At 42.7% G+C, this 12,956-nt stretch overlaps 1 non-coding gene across 1 annotated transcript; it reads left to right on the top strand.

Moving 5' to 3' along the window:
- The first annotated feature begins 12,329 nt into the window (after nucleotides 1–12,329).
- Nucleotides 12,330–12,436, top strand: LOC142171327 (small nucleolar RNA R71). Its single transcript, XR_012700899.1, has one exon. It is a non-coding gene; the product is annotated as a small nucleolar RNA R71 (small nucleolar RNA).
- The last annotated feature ends 520 nt before the right edge of the window (nucleotides 12,437–12,956 follow it).

The following is a 12,956-nucleotide window of genomic DNA, read 5'->3' as shown; positions in this document are numbered from 1 at the left end:
ATCCATTTAACCACGAGTCCAACCATACCAAAATTACTCAATTCCAATCACAACTCGACCTTCAAATCCTCAAATTAAAGCCTATGAAGTTTTCTACAGTTTTCTCCAATTTTTCCACCCAAAATACTAATTAAATGGTAACAAAATGATAGATTTAAGTGTATTAACCAAATCCGAGTTAGAATTACTTACCCCAATCAATTCTTTGAAAATTTCTCTAAGAATCGTCTCAATCTGAGCTCCCAAAGTCCAAATATGAAATAATACTCAAACCCTTGTTTTTGAAATCTTATATTCTGCCGAGATGTTCCTCTTTGCGATCGCGGAAATTCCCTCGTGATCGTGAAGAACAAAATCATAGCCTTCCAAATTACTCTTCGTGAACGCAGACAACATATCGCGAATGCGATGTATAGAATCCTCAATTTATGCGATCGCATACTCCTTCACGTGATAGCGAAGAACACTCGCATGGACTTCCCAGCCTCCTCCTTCCTTCTTTGCGGACACAACCAAGCTCACACGTTCGCAGACTCCCCAAGCTTCACAATCGCATAACCATTCTTGCGAACGCGTAGCATAAACTTCCCAGCTGACAACAACACTATTTGTAATCGCGTCTCCTTCTCCGTGATTGCGAAAGAGGAAACCAACAACAGACAATCAGCAGTTCCTCAAAGTTCCAAAATGCACCAAACATGATCCGAATCACACCCGAGGCCCCCAGGACCTCAACCAAACTATCACGACCCAAACTGGAGGGTCATGACTAGCACCCGGGTCATTGCCGAGCACCAACGTACATTTTATCTAACCTTCCTTATTACCTTTAAGGGCCGACGAGATCAATATATATGGTAGATATGGATCATGAACAACCAACAATGAAAGATAATGGCATGAACATATATAACATGGGATGACTAGACAGTCAAGAAACTATACATATGGTACAAGCTACCACGCTGCCATGAAAGACTATACAACAAAAATCAGTCGACAAGGCATACCAAACTATACATGAGTCGACACCTTTCTATGAGCCTGTAAAGAAACATAAGTGCTGCAACATTGCCGGAACATGGCCCCGACATACCCATGATGTCTATAACAAAAATGCATACCAAGACCATGGCAAGTCCGGAGAAGGGATCTTGCTAATAACTGTTGAACTGGACAGCCTACTATGGTGGGGGAGTTACGTCTGCCCATCTATCAGGACCTGCAGCATGACATACAACATCCACAAATAAAAAGGACATCAATACGAATAAAGTACTGAGTATGTAAGGCAAGGAACCATAAGTACGAACAATAATGTAAGCAGGGATAGAGAATATACAACCTGTAACATCTAGGTACCTCCGAGGCTACTGACATGAAATGCATGATACATATGTATATATACATAAACTTTTAAAACATCCACCTATGTGGGGATCATCATCATCATATCGTACCCGGCTGTAATAGGCTCGATAAAAATGTACCCGACCATAAGGCTCGGTAGAATCGTACCCGACCAAGTGGAGCTCGGTAAAACACAATTAATCAGTGGTTGCACAATAAGTACCATACCCGGCCTTCTATAGCGCGGCTCGATAGAGTAAAATAGATACATATATATAATGCATGCTGGACTCATTGGAATAATATTCTGAACCTTTCGGAATGACGTAAGGTCGGTATCCTCTGTACACGTTATTAGGAATAACTCTTCATCATGAATCTTATAAGAATAAGGAAGTACCAACAACATTGATAACATAAGAATAAGGTAAGCAACATCAACATCAATATCTCCATAAGAAAGGAAACAATGTAAATACTGCTAGCTTCTAAGAGTAGAGTATCTTTGGAAGCTCGTTCATTACATTATGTACAATCGGAGTCGTGCAACAGAAGGAAAGGGATAGCCTCACATACCTTGTATATATTGTCCAACCTCAAGCTATGCAAATTTCATGACTCCTTAGTCTACAATAAGAGAAGTGACACTATCGTTATCGTTTAGGCGTCGTAACTATTATGTATCGACCACAACCTATTTTACGAGGAAACGGACAGAACCTCCCCTATTTATATGACTTACTACATGTCAAAAAAATCACCAAACATCCCAAACAACATCAATAATAATCATATTGAGCCTCCCAAAACAATCCACCAACCAACAACACTACTACCAAGCCTTTCAATATATATTTCACAAGTTCTAGCTTCAACGACTTCGCCGCAACTTGGATAATCTTAAATACATGTAGAGTAAGAGGTTACTTACCTTTAAACAGAAAGAACAAGTCCAATTCACCTTAATTTTCCATGAAATATCCCTCCAATGCTGCCACAAGAACAAGGAAGTGAAACTAGCAATCAATTAGGGGTTTTCGGCACTAGAATCACTTTAGAAGACTTGAATCACCTAGGGTTGATATTAAAAACTTGAGGGAGTATTTACAGAACATAAACCATTTAAAGAAACCTCCCACACGAGCTGGAACAACACAAAAATAAGCAATAACAAGAAGAACAAAAACTTACTAGCGCTACGGGATTTCCGGCGTTTGATTTGTGTTGTTTGCCCTTTGTTTGGGTCTTGGATCATGAGAGAAACTTGAGAGAATATTTTTAGGGTTCTAAGGTCTGAATACACTGAAAAATAATGACTTAAAATGGGGTTGAGTCATATTATATTTATCCATATGTCTTAAACCGCCTATGTGGGCCCCATAGAGAGTTGTTTGGCGCAGTCTCTCAAAAACGCGAATAGCTCTCTACTCCGAGATCGTATCAATGAACGGTTAAATGCGTTGGAAACTAGACTCATATATATTTAATTTTGTGGGTATATCACCCCATAATTCTAATTAAATTAGTAGAAAAGCTTAGTAGTATTGGACCTAAAGTTTAAGTAAAATTATAGACCTAAGTTGCGACAATATTTGTCGACTTTTGTTTCATAACTCGTTTGACTTCAAGACTTATGATACAGATATTAAATGATTCTAATACCTTAAAACACTACCTTTTGAGTATATTAAGCACCTCTAGGTTTACCAAAAAATATAGTTTACAATATCCTTGATTCGTTTAACTTCTAATACTTGTTAACCACCCTTATACACCTTTGTATAATTTAAGATCAATATGATTAACTTCTTATCATCTTAAAGATAATCTCTTCTCGGAATTACATTGACTAACTTATGGCATGAACTAACGTAAGTGAATATAGGTTGTAACACCCTCCCCCCCAGGAACATTCGTCCTCGAATGTAAGGGTTTATGGGGAGTCTAAATCATCGTGGATTCCAACGAAAATTTTTGGCCAAGTTTCTCCTATAATATGGACACTAGCCAAACTTGCAAGCGGTAAAACCCAATGTATTACCTCACAAGGCTACACAAAGCATTATGTATATGTGTATTATCTGCATATTACCATTTTGTATTAAGGAAGAGTATTCTCAAGCTATTGCTTACCTCATAAAGCTTTTTCACCTTCTAATGTGTCCTACGTTCCCCTGACATCCTCATTATTTTCATTCTGGAACATGTAAGGGTATTTAGACTTCATCTCCTCTTCTGTTTTCCATGTCATTTCTTCGATATTCTTGTTCCTCCACAATACTTTAACGGAAGCTACATCTTTTGTTCTCAGCTTGTGTATTTGTCAATCTAATATAGTCACTAGCACTTCTTCATATGATAAATCCTCTATAACTTGTACATCTTTGACAGGGATGACTCGAGATGGGTCTCCAATACATTTCCTCAATATAGATACATGGAATACCGGGTGGATAAATTCTAATTCGGATGGAAATTCTAACTCATAAGCAACATGTCCAATTTATCGAAGAATTTTATACGGCCCGATATACCTTGGACTCAGCTTACCCTTCTTCCTAAAATGCATAAAACCCTTCATCGGCGAGTTCCTTAGGAAAACCCAATCACCAACCTTAAACTCCAGATCACGATGTTAGACATCGGAATAAGACTTTTGCCTGCTTTGCACCATCATCAGACGTTCTTGTATCATTTTCACCTTCTCAATGGTTTGGTGAATCAAATATGGCCCATATAATTCTGTTTCACCGACCTCAAACCATTCAATTGGTGATCTACATTTCCTCCCTTACAGTGCCTCGTTCGGAGCCATTTTAATACTAGAATGGTAGCTATTATTGTAGGCAAATTCTATGAGTGGCAGATGGTCATCCAATTCCCCTTAAAATCCAGGCCATATGCTCGTAGCATATCTTTAAGTGTCTAAATGGTACGTTCAGCCTGTCCGTCAGTCTGTGGATGGAATGCAGTGCTGAGATTCACTTGTGTTCCTAAACCATTGCACCATTCAAGTATTTTCCTGATTTTCCTTTTCCCACTCCATTACTACCCCATACTTTGACTTTTATATGCTCTTTAACGATTCAAGTGCTTCTAGGAGGTACAGGTTCAAATAGTCAAACTATTCAAACACAGGGATGTAGGTTATTGTAAGTTTATCAAAGAACAGGCTTCAGGCTCGAAGGGGTTAACTATGGCAATATGTACAGGTGGATTCATAATTATACAGGCTACACAAGGAACTGCCTCAATCATCTCTAAGGCCAAACAACTTCTATTTCGCTTTGCAAACACACAGGGCAAGTTCTAGGTATCGCATGCAAGCACAGAATACAAGTATTATCTCACACACACTTGGCATGTAACTCATTCCGAATTAGTTTGTCAACACACTCATGTGAGCGTTCAAGAAAGACAAGGTGTGCAAAATTAAGACATAAAATTACGAGTCTACAAACGAGCCTAGATGTTGCACCCTCAAGTTCGTTTTAGTTATTTGCAGGTGTGTACATTACGGGTTGCATTCTTGCCTTCACCCATCTTGGTCCAATAGAGTCCTAAGGGTCCTAAAAATATTAAAGAAAAATCTACCTAACCCGGTTCAAGAAAAATCCTTGGAAAAGAACCGTGGTCAAAAGAAAAACCAAGGAGGAATTACTACACTACCTAAAAAGAAAAATAAAATAAAAAATCTAAATGGACTACTTCCCTCAAGAGTACTGTCCAAGTGGTCCGTCCTCAGGAAGAGTCTCCTACATTTATTTATTTTACAATCAATGTATATGTACACTAATAATACACCACTAAAGCAAGTCTCCCACCTCACACAAAAAGAATATGACATGTCCCCATGTCATAACACAAATAAAGTGCAGAAGGGTAAGAAGACTTCCCTGAGCATCACTCGGAGTCGGAGACGGTGTTGGGATCCACATGACAAGCCCTCCCCAAAGCACGGAACTAAGCTATCATCCGGCTCTCAAACCTGGCCTACCGCTAAGACATGGCATCCATACGCACATGCAGGCCATCCACCAAGGAGCGAAGATCTTCCACCTCTTCCTCCAAAGAATGCAACATGGGTCGGCTGGACTATGATCTAGAGAACCTTGCCCCAATATGGGGTTGCCGAGAGGATCCGGCTCCATCATAGGATCTCCTGGATGGTGCCATGGGTGCTGGAGCGTCATCCTCATCATCAAGCTCAATGGTTGTGGGAGCATCTCTGCCCACTGTGATCTTTGAAGCTCTAAATGCCGCTTTTGCGGGCAAAGCTCCATCTGTAGGATTGGTGGGGACACCATCCAGCAGATACAACCTCGTCACAAGTAAGGGGAAGTAAAACCCCTTAGATAGCAGAGGTGACCGAAAGATCATTTCATCTCCAATAATTCTCGCCATATCAAAGTCTTTCTTGGTGACGAAGCACCACACCAATAGAGCCCGTAGGTGGTTCACATCTGTCGTGTTGCCCGTGGGCAATAACCGGCTGCAAATAATGGTGAACCAGCACTTAGCCTCATGTGTGAACGACTTGGAGTGAAGGGTAATGTTTTCCTGTAGCCAGATTGGTCGACCCCTGCGCAGATTGTCTCAATCATAGTGTCCCAAGTGACCCCTTGGGCGTCATGGTAATGATCAATGTCACCAGTGAATTGGGGCAGTTGCAAGACCTGGCGAATCTTCATAATTGAGGCATCTACCACCCTGCCTCGCACAATCACAGACCGACACAAATTTTCTGGGCAGTTCACGTAGAACTCCCGGACTATCATCGGGTTTGTCGTCTCAGGTTCATCAAACAAGAAATCCATCTCCCTCCGTCTGATTTCCTCATACATGTCTATTTTTTCCATACGGAGGGCAGCCCTGTCAATAGGAATCTCAGGGACAAAGCTTTTGGTGGCTTTAGCATGAAACACGTCCTCTGCCTCCTGTGACTGGAACCTAGTGGCATCATATATTGGCATTTGGGAAGTGCTTGCCGAGCTCTTTCGCCTTTTTCGGGCCATATTACCTGCAGATAATTCAGGGTAACAATCAGATCCTAACATGTGCCAGTCGGATGGGTACTCAGACTTCGCCACCTGATGACACCAAACAGTTTCCTTTTGACAATCAATGCCAGTATACCCAATTAGTAAGGTGCCCAAAGTTGACAACCTCCACTATTGCCCTCACACCACTATTAAATCTACAATTTTGCCATATAATACCCAACACAATCTCCCACAAGTGAATCATGTCAAATGCTACCACCACCACAAACTAAGAAGGGCACAAAGTGCTCCAAAATTTTACAACACACACCAATTTTCGGCCATTTAGGCCCCTCCACCAAGCTTCACCATAAAAAATTTTTTTAGGCCTCCAAACATTCTAAAATTTGCCCCCAAGTTAAGCACAATGAAAACTCAACCATTTAAGCATCAATCATGGCCCAAAGAAGCAAATAATGGAAAAAAGGAAAGAAAAGAAAGAAAAAAATAAAAAATTTATACTAAAACATTACCTAGGGTTTAATTGAAACTAATTTAGACTACTCATTGCACTAAGTTATGGAAAAGAAAGAGAAAAGAATAGAGAAGCTTACCTTGAGGATGAATGGAAGGGATAGGTTGTGGAGAGAGAGAGAGATGGAGAAGAAAAGAGGGGCAACAATGGGGGTTTGAGGGATAGGAGATGGTGTGAAAGAGAGAAGAGAAGAAAGAAGGGGATGGGGGAATAGTGGGGGGTGGGGTTAGGTTTAAAAAAGGGGAAAAAAATTCTGCAACTTACCTGGCCCGCGCTGGTCTGCCGCGGGCCGACCGCGGTTACGCTGGGACCGCGGTAGACCTCTTTCAGAGGGGGTATTTGACCGCGGTCCTACCGCAGTTACGCTAGGACCGCAGTAGACTTCTTTCAGAGGAGGTACTTGACCGCGGTCCTACCGCGGTTACACTGGGACCGCGGTCTGGGCGTGTTCCTGCTACTTTTTTTTATGCATTACACTTACAACACATTCGTGGGTTGCCTCCCACGCAGCGCCTGATTTAACGTCGCGGCACGACGCAGATGAACGCATTTAAGGCTCGCTCGACCTCTGTGGTTCAGTCAGGTGTAGCTCAGACACTTCCTTTGGTTCGCTCATGCCCACATATAGTTTCAATCTCTGCCCATTGACTCTAAATGTACGAGAGTCTTTCTTTGTGGCAATCTCGAGAGCACCTGAAGGGAAAACTTCGACCACTCTAAATGGTCCAGATCATCGTGACCTGAGTTTACCCGGAAATAGCCTTAATTGTGAGTTATAAAGCAACACCATATCTCCATGATTGAAATTTCGCTCCACAATGTTCCTGACGTGCAACCTCTTCATTCTTTCCTTGTACAACCTTGTGCTCTCAAAAGCAAGATGTCTGAACTCGTCGAGCTCATGCAATTCTGTGATTCTCGTTGTGCCCACAGCCTCGATGTCTAGATTCAGCTGTTTCAGTGCCCACCACGCTCTATGTTCAAGTTCCACTAGCAAATGGCAGGCCTTCCCGAACACCAGATTATATGGTGACATACCAATCGGTGTTTTAAAAGCGGTTCTATAGGCCCAAAGTGCATCATCTAACTTTTTCTCCCAATCAGTTCTTGTGGCGTTCACAGTCTTGGTTAGTACACTCTTTATCTCTCTGTTGGACATTTCAACCTGCCCACTAGTTTGCGGGTGATAAGGGGTAGCCACCTTGTGGCGTACATCATACTTTGCAAGCAACTTCTCGAAAGCTCTATTACAGAAGTGAGTACCTCCGTCACTGATAATCGCTCTTGGTGTCCCAAATCTAGTGAATATGTTCTTCTTAAAAAACCCCACCACCACTCTTGCATCATTAGTGGGCAACGTTGCAGCTTCTACCCATTTGGACATGTAATCCACAACAACAAGTATGTACTTATTGCCATAGGAGCTGACGAAGGGACCCATGAAGTCAATCCCCCAGACATCAAACACTTCCACCTCTTGAATTGGGTTCATGGGCATCTCATGGCGATGGGAAATGTTCCCGGTCCGCTGACATTCATTGCAGCGCTTCACCCATTGGTGTTCATCTTTAAACACTATTGGCCAAAAGAATCCGGCCTCAAGCACTTTCGTAGCTATCCTGACCCCTCCAAAATGTCCTCCATAAGCCGATGCATGACAAGCTTGCAAAATAGAAGATTGTTCTATCTCGGGGACACACATACGGATCATATTTCAACACAAATTCTAAACAGGTAAGCCTCATCCCAATAATACATGCGGCAGTCGCGATAAAACTTTTTTTTTTGTACAGATGAAAGGTCATAGGGAACTATACCGCAGGCCAGGTAATTTGCAAAATCTGCATACCATGGCGCTTCCTCAAGATTAGTAATGAGTAGCTGCTCGTCTGGAAAGGTTTCCAGAATATCTTCAACCTCAACTACATTTTCAGCTCCCTCAAGTCGTGATAGATGATCAGCGACTTGGTTCTTTGTGCCCTTACGGTCACGAATTTCAAGGTCGAATTCTTGTACCAGCAACACCCAACGAATTAGGCGCGGCTTAGACTCCTTCTTCTTAATCAAGTACCTAAGAGCTGCATGACCAGTGTATACAATTACCTTAGAACCAATCAGATATGATCTGAACTTATCGAAAGCAAACACCACAGCCAACATATCCTTCTCAGCCACAGTATAGTTCAGTTAGGCTCCATTCAGCATTCTACTAGCATAGTAGATTAGATGCATCAGCTTGTCCTTCCGCTGTCCCAGCATTGCCCCCACTACGTAGTCACTGGCATCACACATGAGTTCGAATGGTTGCTCCCAATTGGGGGCAACAATGATAGGTGTTGTGACCAGTCTCTTTTTCAGCTCCTCGAATGCTACCCTGCAATCATCAGAAAACAAGAAAGGGTGATCTTTTTCTAACAACTTACAGAGAGGGTTGGAAATTTTTGAGAAGTTTTTTATGAATCTCCGATAGAAACCGGCATGCCCAAGGAAGCTTCTGATTGTTTTGACTGAAGTTGGAGGATGTAGCTTTGCTATTACATCCATTTTAGCACGATCTACCTCAATTCCTTTGCTTGACACCCGGTGCCCCAAGACTATGCCTTCTTGTACCATGAAGTGGCACTTCTCCTAGTTCAGAACCAAGTTAGCCTCGATACACCATTTCAGCACACGCGTCAGATTTATTAGGCACTCATCAAATGAATTCCCCACCACTGAGAAGTCATCCATGAACACCTCCATTATGTCCTCTACCATGTCAGTGAATATGGCCATCATGCACCGTTGGAATGTGGCGGGTGCGTTGCATAGGCCAAAGGGCATCCTCCGAAAGGCATAAATGCCATAAGGGCAAGTGAAATAGGTCTTATCTCTGTCCTTCGGTGCAATGGAGATCTGGTTGTATCCTGAGTACCCGTCCAGAAAACAGAAGTGTGACCTCCCTGCCAGTCTGTCTAACATCTGATCAATGAAGGGAAGTGGGAAGTGGTCTTTCCAGGTGGCTAGATTTAGCTTTCTATAATCCATGCAAATTCTCCAGCCCGTGACTGTTCTTGTAGAGATCAATTCATTGTTATCATTCTTAACTACCGTCATGTCACCCTTTTTAGGTACACATTAAACTGGGCTAACCCAGCTGCTGTCAGAGATTGGGAAGATAATTCCCGCGTCTAACCACTTTATTACTTCCTTCTTCACCACTTCCTTCATGTTAGGGTTTAGCCTTCTTTGGTGTTCACTGGAATGTTTGTGTCCCTCTTCCAGTAGAATTTTGTGCATACAGTAGGCAGGGCTGATCCCCTTTATGTCTGCCATGGTCCACCCAATGGCAGTCTTGCACTCCTTAAGTACCTGCAAGAGTTGTTGCGCCTGCACATCTAACAAACTAGATGAGATAATAACAGGTAATATGGAGTTAGGTCCAAGGAATTCATACCTGAGATGGTTGGGCAATGGCTTTAACTCCAGCTTTGGTGGTTCTTCGATAGATGGCTTGGCTGGAGGAGTCTCTCGATTTTCCAAGTGCAAGGGCTCAAATTCTAGAGTTCTATCCCAGAACCCTCTACCCTCTAATGCCAACACCCATTCCGCCAGTTCCTCTCCATTCACCTCATCCAAATTCATTAAACATACAGCAAGGGGGTCCTCAATGGTTAACACCTCATCATCAGTCTCTACGATTACATCCACGACATCAATAAGAGAACAATTAGCTAATTCACTTGGTCTCATCATAGATTTCTGCACATTGAATGTTATCTCCTCATCATTCAATCTCATCTTGAGCTCCCCGATTTCACAATCAATGAGAGCTCTCCCTGTGGCCAAGAATGGTTTTCCCAAATTTATAGGAATCTCTTCATCCACTCTGCAGTCTAAGATCACAAAATCTGCAGGGAACACAAATTTCCCTACCTGAGCTAGCACATTATCCAGTATACCAGAAGGTTGTTTCACTGTCCTGTCAGCCAGCTGCAACAACATAGATGTGGGTCTAGCTCTTCCAATGCCCAACCTCTTATAAATCGCCGGGGGCATAAGATTGATGCTGGCCCCTAGATCACACAGTGCTTTAGCAAAAGCAAAATTACCAATAGTGCATGGAATTGTAAAGCTCCCTGGGTCAGACAGCTTTTCTGCAATTGGTCTAGTCACCACTGCACTACATGTCTGAGTAAGAGTAACTGTGGCCAAGTCTTGGAAATCAAACTTTCGGGACATCAAGTCCTTCATCATTTTTGCATACCCAGGCATCTCCTTCAAAGCTTCAATCAATGGTATGTTTACCTGGATTTGTTTCAGCATTTCGAAGAACTTCTTGTATTGTTCCTCCTTTTGGTACTTAGCCAGCCTCTGAGGGAAAGGTGCAGGAGGTCTCTTCTTCCCAATCAACTGGGATTGATCCTTATCAGCTGCTACATCAACTACTGGTTCCTAGACTGTCTCAGCTTCTTTCTCGGTTACATTCTGAATGTTATTTTCTTCCTGGGCAGGCTGGACTGGCACCTCCGTCAGTTTTGTTGACTCATCCAGCTCAATGGACACTGGTATAAGTGTCTCAGATTGTCTAGTTTCTCGAGCCCTCTCTTGCTCTACATCTAGATCTCTGCCATTACGTAGACTTACCGCCATCAACTGCTTTGGGCCTTGATCTTTTGGATTTATCTGGGTGTCTGCAGGTAGTGTCCCATGAGGATGATTGTTCAGAGACAGAAATTTGGCACACCCACTTCAGTATTCTTGATTGCTTCATCATGTGCATCCACTCTCTTATTAATCTTTGCATTAGACCCAATAACCTGTTGCATCATTGCCTCAAGTCTAGCAAACCCATCTTCTTGCCTTCCACCATACTGCTGCTGAGGAGGGTGATACCCCTGCTGCTGATTCTGATTATTATATCCCTGTGGCCTTGGGTAAGGTGCCATATTGTTAGGGGGTCTCATACCTCCCATGTTTCCATTGTTGAACTATGGATGGACTGGCCTGTATTGCTGATTTTGCTGGCCCCAATTCTGACCACCCTATCTCTGGCCTCCATAATTAGACACATAATTCATGTCTTCAGGGTAGTGGTAATGATCATGTTCTGCATTCCATTAGTTGCCGATTGGCTGACTAATGCAGATGTGCACAAGCCCCCATTGGTAGTATCTACGATGTGTACCTGCTGCTTCTGCCCTGACTCTTCCACCTTTTTGGTGAGTATACTCATATGTATCAATCAGGTGGCCATATTTTCAGCCATAGAGTTGGATGGATCTAAGGGCACTGAGTGAACCACTGGAGTGATAGGTGCATTCCTGGTTGTCTATCCCGAATTTTGTGCCATCTTGTCAAGCAGACTCTGGCCTTCTCTCCATGTTTTGCTCAAAAATGCTCCACCAGCTGAAGCATCAACAATGTTCTTCACGCTATCTGACAATCCCATGTAAAACCGTTGCCCCAACATCAGATCTGGAATACCATGGTGCGGGCATATAACCAGCATCCCTTTAAATCGCTCCCATGTTTCATGTAGTGTCTCCATTGGTCTCTGTTTAAAACTCAAAATTTCATTAATTTGTTGAGCAATCTTATTGAGTGGGTGGAACTTGTTATGGAATTGCCTGACTAACTCATCCCAAGTTGTTATAGAATTTATGGGAAGTGAGTTTAGCCAAGTCTGGGCAGTTCCTGTCACTGAGAATGGAAACAATAACAGCTTGATTGCTTCAGGAGTTACGTTGGGCTGCCTTTGGGTTTTACAGATAGAGAGGAAGTTCTTCAAGTGCTGCTGAGGATCTTCGACTTGCGACCCTGAAAATAGTCCCTTGTTCTGCAACAAGTGCAGCATGTTATTCGTAATTTGGAATGACTCAGCATGTATCTGCGGAACTACAATGGCTATGGATAGATTTTCAGCTGTGGGTTGTGCCCAGTCATAGAGAGCAGCCTCTGGCACTATTGGTACTGCTGGGTTTTCCTCGTGATCCCCCATGACTGTTTCGAATTGTGTAGTTGTTGGTTGTTGTTTGTTTTTTTCCGATTAGCCCGATTCAAGGCCTTGAAAACTTTCTCGGGATCTGATAATGCTTCAAATACTTCAC

This window comes from Nicotiana tabacum, chromosome 16, assembly GCF_000715075.1.
Source record: "Nicotiana tabacum cultivar K326 chromosome 16, ASM71507v2, whole genome shotgun sequence".
Lineage (NCBI taxonomy): Eukaryota > Viridiplantae > Streptophyta > Magnoliopsida > Solanales > Solanaceae > Nicotiana > Nicotiana tabacum.
The sequence above is the reverse complement of the archived record's forward strand: the minus strand, read 5'-3'. Positions and strand labels throughout refer to the sequence as shown.